Raw genomic sequence first — 6,605 nt, 5'->3', positions numbered from 1 at the left:
AAAATGCTATAATAGGTAGATATGGTGGTAGTTTTAAGGAAAATATATGGTGGCTATTTTGAGGAAGGCGGGCTTAATGTACCAACGAAAGTTGCGCGATACTTAGAGAGGCTAGCAAAGGTGGAAGGATGAGAGTGCGTATAATCCATGAACTCAACATTAGTCATAAATAACTCACATACTTATTGCAAAAACCTATTAGTTATCGAATCAAAGTATTAGACGCATGCTCCTAGGGGAAGGGTTGGTAGGAGTTAACCATCGTGCGATCCCAACCTCCACACAAAGGTTGAAAATCATTAAACAAATCATGCTCTCACTTCATCACATAACGGTTCACCATATGTGCATGCTACGGGAATCACAAGATTTAACACAAGTATTTTTTCTAATTCACAATTACTTACTAGCATGACTCTCATATTACCATCTTCATATCTCAAAATTATATGCAAGGAATCAAACTTCTCATCATATTCAATGCACTTAATATGAAAGTTTTTATTATATCCCTCTTGGATACCCATTATATTAGGACTAAATTCATAACCTAAACGAATTACCATGATGTTTAAAGAACTCCCAAAATAATATAAGTGAGGTATGAGAGTATAATAATTTCTATAAAACACAACACCGCCGTGCTCTAAAAGATATAAGTGAAACACTAGAGAAACATTGCCTAGCTGAAAAGATATAAGTGAAGCATAAAGAGTATTCTAATAAATTCACGATTCAGTGTGTCTCTCTAAAAATATGTGTGCGGCAAGGATGATAGTGGCAAACTAAAAAGTAAAGACTCATATCATACAAGACGCTACAAGAAAAACACATATCATGTGTTGAATAAAAATATAGTCTCAAGTAAATTACCGATGATTGAAGACAAAAGAGGGGATGCCTTCCGGGGTATACCCGAGCTTAGGCTCTTTGGTATCGTTGAATATGTCTTGGGGTACCTTGCGCATCCCCAATCTTAGGCTCTTTCCACTCTTTATTCCATAGTCCATCAAATCTTTACCCAAAACTTGAAAACTTCACAACACAAAACTCAACAGAAAACTCATGAGATCTGTTAATATAAGAAAAATAAATCACCACTTTAGGTACTGTTGTTAACTCACTCTTTATTTATATTATGTAATATTTACTGTATTCCAATTTCTCCATGGTTCTTACCCCCGATACAACCCTTAGATTCATCAAAATAAGCAAACAACACAAAGAAAACAGAATCTGTCAAAAACAGAACATTCTGTAGAAATCCGTTTACTTCGAATACTTATGTAACTCCAAAATTCCGAATTATTAGTACATTTTGGGTAATTTGTAAATAAATCTTGTGTAAAAAATTCAGATCAAAAGCACGTTCGAGTGAATTTATAAAATTGCTGGACTGAGAGAGAAAGTTTCTGTTTTTTAGCAAAATCAACTTGCAAACACCATAGACCATCCCAAAGGTCTTACTTGGCTCAAACATTAATTAAAACAAGAAAACAAAATTATTACAGAGGTAATAATGTGTTCAGCACTAAAAACATAAGAAAAAACAAAAGCATAAAAATAAAATTGGGTTGCCTCCAAACAAGCGCTATTGTTTAACGCCCCTAGCTAGGCATATTGCAATAGATCTAGGTATTGTCATCTTTGGTATGCAATCCATAAGTAGCTCTCATAATAGATTCATAAGGTAATCTTATTTTCTTTCTAGGAAAGTGCTCCATGCCTTGCCTTCTTTCATATCAATAATTGCACCAAGCGTTCTAAGGAAAGGTCTACCAAGAATAATAGGACATGTAGCATTGATATCTATATCAAGAACAATGAAATCGACGGGCACATAATTCCTATTTGCAACAATAATAACATCATTAATCCTTCCCGTAGGTTTCTTAATTGTAGAATATGCTACATGCAAATTTAAGGAGCAATCATCAAATTCACGGAATCCTAGCACATCACATAAAGTTTTTGGAATCGTGGAAATGCTAGCACCCAAATCACACAAAGAATGGCACTCATAATCTTTAATTTTAATATTAATAGGAGGTTCCCACTCATCATAACGATTTCTAGGTATAGAAACTTCCAACTCAGGTTTTTCTTCAAAAGATTTCATCATAGCATCCACAATATGTTTAATAAAAGCTTTATTTTGATTATAAGCATGCGTACAATTCAACATGAATTGCAACAAGGAAACACAATCAATCAAAGTCCAACTAGCATAATTAAAATCCTTGAATTCCAAAGGAGTGGGTTCAATGCTATTTAAAGTTTTGACCTCTTCAATCCCACTTTTATCAATCTTAGCATTAAGATCTATAAACTTCGAATCATTGGGACGCCTTTTAACTAAAGTTGACTCATGTCCAGTCCCATATTTTTCAAGATTACACTAGAAAACAAAGTTTCAATAGGAGTCCCATCAATTACTTTAATATCTTCATCATTATTATCACGAGAAAAGATATTTTCGAGCCATTAACGCTTAGCACATATTTTAGCGGTTCTTTCCTTACATTCATCAATAGAAATTCTCATATCTTTTAAAGACTCATTAATATCATGCTTGGGTAGAATAGATCTAATTTTCAAAGAATCAATCTCAAGAGAAATTCTATCAACGTTCCTAGCCAAATCGTCAATCTTGAGCAATTTTTCTTCAATCATAGCATTGAAACCCTTTTGCGAGCTAATGAATTCTTCAATATTATTCTAAAGATTAGAGGGCATCTTATTATAATTTCCATAAGAATTGTTGTAGGAATTACCATAATTGTTAGACCAATTACTAGTAAACAACGTAGGATTAAAATTACCAATATACGCGTTATTGCCAAAATTGTTCCTACCAACAAAATTCACATCCATAGGTTCATTATTATTTCCATTCAAAGAAGACAAAGGCATATCATTGGGATCAATAGGAGCACTCTTACTAGCAAATAATTTCATTAATTCATCCATGTTTCCACTCAAAGTGTTTATTTCTTCAATACTATGCACTTTTTTACTAGTAGGAGATCTTTCGGTATGCCATTGAGAGTAATTTTCCATAATATTATCTGGGAGCTTAGCTTATCCTAATGTGATTTCCATAAAGGTACCACCCGTGGCAGAATCTAAAAGATTTCTAGAAGGAAAATTCAATCCCGCATAATTTTTTTGTATAATCATCCATGAACTCATACCATGCGCGGGGCAATTCCTATCCCAAGATTGTGCAACATTCCCATGATCAAGTTGCTTAAAATTCATTATATCATTCCTAAGGGAGATAATCTTAGCGGGCGGAAAGTACTTGTAAATAAAAGCCTCTTTACACTTATTCCATGAATCAATACTATTTTTAGGTAAATATGGAAACCAAGTTTTGGCACGATCTCGTAGTGAGAAAGGAAATAGCTTCAATTTAACAATTTCATTATCCACATCTTTATTCTGTTGCATATCACACAACTCAACGAAACTATTTAGATGGGATGCGACATCTTCACTAGGAAGGCGAGAAAATTGTTCTTTCATAACAAGATCGAGCAAAGCGGCATTAATTTCACAAGATGCCGCACTAGTGGCGGGAGCAATCGGATTACTAATAAAATCATTATTATTAGTAGTGTAAAAGTCACATAACTTGGAATTCTCTTGAGCCATCGTGACAAAGCAAGAAATCTACCACACAAGCAAGCAAATGAAAAGACAAACGGAAAAGGGGCGAATAAAAAGGCAAATCCTTTTGGTATTTTTCTGAAAATCGTTTTAGAAGTGGGGGAGAGGAAAACGGGAGGCAAATGGCAAATAAAGTAAATGCAAGAGATGAGTTTGTGATGGGTACTTGGTAGGCTTAATCTTGCTATGTATCCTCCTCGACAACGGCGCCAGAAATCCTTCTTGCTACTTCTTGAGCTTGCGTTCGTTTTCCCTTACAGAGGAAACGGTGATGCAGCAAAGTAGATAATTATTTCCCTCAGTTTGTTGAGAACCAGGGTATCAATCCAGTAGGAGGAACAAGCAAGGCCCCAATCGTAGTACCTACACAAACAATCAAACACTTGCACACAACGCTAAAAAAAGGTTGTCAATCCCTTCAGAGTTATTTGCAAGGATGAGATCGGATAGAGATAGATATATAAGATTGTGGAAACAAAAGTAAATAAATTCAGCAAGATATTTTTTATATTTTTGGTTTGTAGATCTGAAAGTATAATATGGAAAATAGACCCTGGGCCATAGGTTTGACTAGAGGCTTCTCTCATAAAAGAAAATAATACAGTGGGTGAACAAATTATTATCGAGCCATTGATAGAAAAGCGAATAAGTATGAAGATATCCCATGCAATTATTATGCATATAGGCATCACGTCCGTGTCAAGTAGACCGAAACGATTCTGCATCTACTACTATTACTCCACACATCGATCGACTCCTGCCGGCATCTAGAGTGTTAAGTTCATGAAGAATAGAGTAACACATTAAGTAAGATGACATGATGTAGAGGGATAAACTCAAGCAATATGATGAAAATCTCGTCTTTTTATCCTCGATGGCAACAATACAATACGTGCCTCGCTACCCCTACTATGTCACTGGGTGAGGACACCGCAAGATCTAATCCAAAACTAAGCACTTCTCCCATTGCAAGAATTACCAATCTAGTTGGCCAAACGAAACCAATAACTCGAATAGACTTGCTAAGATATGAAATCATGCATATAGGAATTCAGAAGAGATTCAAATAATATTCATAGATAACCTGAACATAAACTCACAATTCATCGGATCTCGACAAACACACCGAAAAAGAGTATTACGTCAAATAGATCTCCATGAAGATCATGAAGAACATGGTATTGAAGATCAAAGAGAGAGAATAAGCCATCTAGCTACTAGCTATGGACCTGTAGGTCTGTGGTGAACTACTCATGCATTACCATAGGGGCAAAGGAGTTGATGTAGATGCCCTCCGTGATCTATTCCCTCTCCGGCAGATTACTTGAAAAAGCTCCCAGTATGGATCTCACGGGAAGAGACGCTCTCAGCGATGGAAAAGTATTTTCAGGGCTCACTCTAGCGATGGGGAATATTTGGGAATTTATAGACCGAAGAATAGGGTTAGGAGACCTGTAGGGGACCCACAAGTCAGGTGGGCACGCCCCCCTAGGTCGCGCCCTGCAGGCTTGTGGCCTCCCGGCAGGTGTCCTGCCCCATACTCCAAGTCTTGTGGGTTTCTTCCGGTCCAAGAAAAATCATTCCAGAGACTTTATTCCGTTTGTACTCCATTTAATATTCCCTATCTGCAATACTCAAAAACATGAAAAAAACAGAAACTGGCACTAGGGTCTAGATTAATAGGTTAGTCCCAAAAATATTATAAAACAACATATTAATGCATACAAAACATCCAAAAGAGATAATATAATAGCATGGAACAATTAAAAATTATAGATACGTTGGAGACGTATCACATGTCTCCTTGAAAGAATTGGTCTAGTGCGCGCCTGAAATCCCACTTGATGACCGACCAACACGATACGAAAAATCTACCAATGAAACCATTCGGCCCTGGAGCTTTATCCAACGGCATTGATTTGATTGTAGTCTCCACTTACTCTACCGAGAAGGGCACCTCCACGTGCGATAAGTCATGAGAGGGTAGCTGTAGAATATCCAGGTTCAACATGTGTTGCCTAAGAGCATCTCTAACAGCAACCCTATTTAGGGCAGCCATATTGGGTGTTATGGGGCTGCCCTATTTCTGTTTTAGGGAAGCAAAAGGGCTCCTGCTTTTCAAGCACACTAAGATAGGACACAAAATTGGATTGAGGAATTTTTTTCACCTTTGGGACATTCCGTCAAATGCGTTGGGCACGATCTGCCATTCGGGCGGTGGTGGCTGATCGTCGGCCAAGGCCGAGGCAGAGGCAGCACAGGTAGGCGGCGGTGGTGGCTGATCGTCGGCCAAGGCCGAGGCAGAGGCAGCACAGGTAGGTGGTGGCTCGTCGACCACGGCCGGGGCATATGGAGGCAGCTTCCCGCGGCTGGCCGTGACCTTCCTCTTTGATTTCCCATCTAGCGTCACGTCCGCCTTGACGCCGACAACAACCTTCCACTTCGTCCTCTTCATAGCAGACGCCTTCCTCCTCGGTGGTGTCGGCGGCTTTGCGGCAAAGATTTGGCTAGGCTCCACGACGCCCACCAGATGAGGCGGCACAAATCCAGGTCGGGGCGGCGGCGGCATAGGGTTCACGAGGTGGTGGCTACCAGGGCTGTGGGCATCGGTGTTCTGCCGTCGGAAGGGGCGGCGAGCGTCGGGTGGGGTGGTGTTTCCGTCCGTGGCGGGGACGATGGTTGCCGGCGGGGTGGAATGCGGGGAGACGACGGTGGCGCATCGCGTGGGAAGCTTCAGATTGGCAGTTGACCCCGCGCGCGCGGGGGATTAGGAATTTGGGGCAGTCGCTTCGGTGCCCCAAATTTATATCACTTTGCTACATTTTAGGGCACGACCCTAAAAATGGTTTGGCCACTCACCTATTTAGGGGAGCCGCTGAAGACCCTTTTTCGCTGTTTTCTGTATTATATGACAAGTTTTGTACATCCCTGCC

The sequence above is a fragment of the Hordeum vulgare genome, chromosome 1H, assembly GCF_904849725.1.
Source record: "Hordeum vulgare subsp. vulgare chromosome 1H, MorexV3_pseudomolecules_assembly, whole genome shotgun sequence".
NCBI classification, from domain to species: domain Eukaryota; kingdom Viridiplantae; phylum Streptophyta; class Magnoliopsida; order Poales; family Poaceae; genus Hordeum; species Hordeum vulgare.
The sequence above is the reverse complement of the archived record's forward strand: the minus strand, read 5'-3'. Positions refer to the sequence as shown.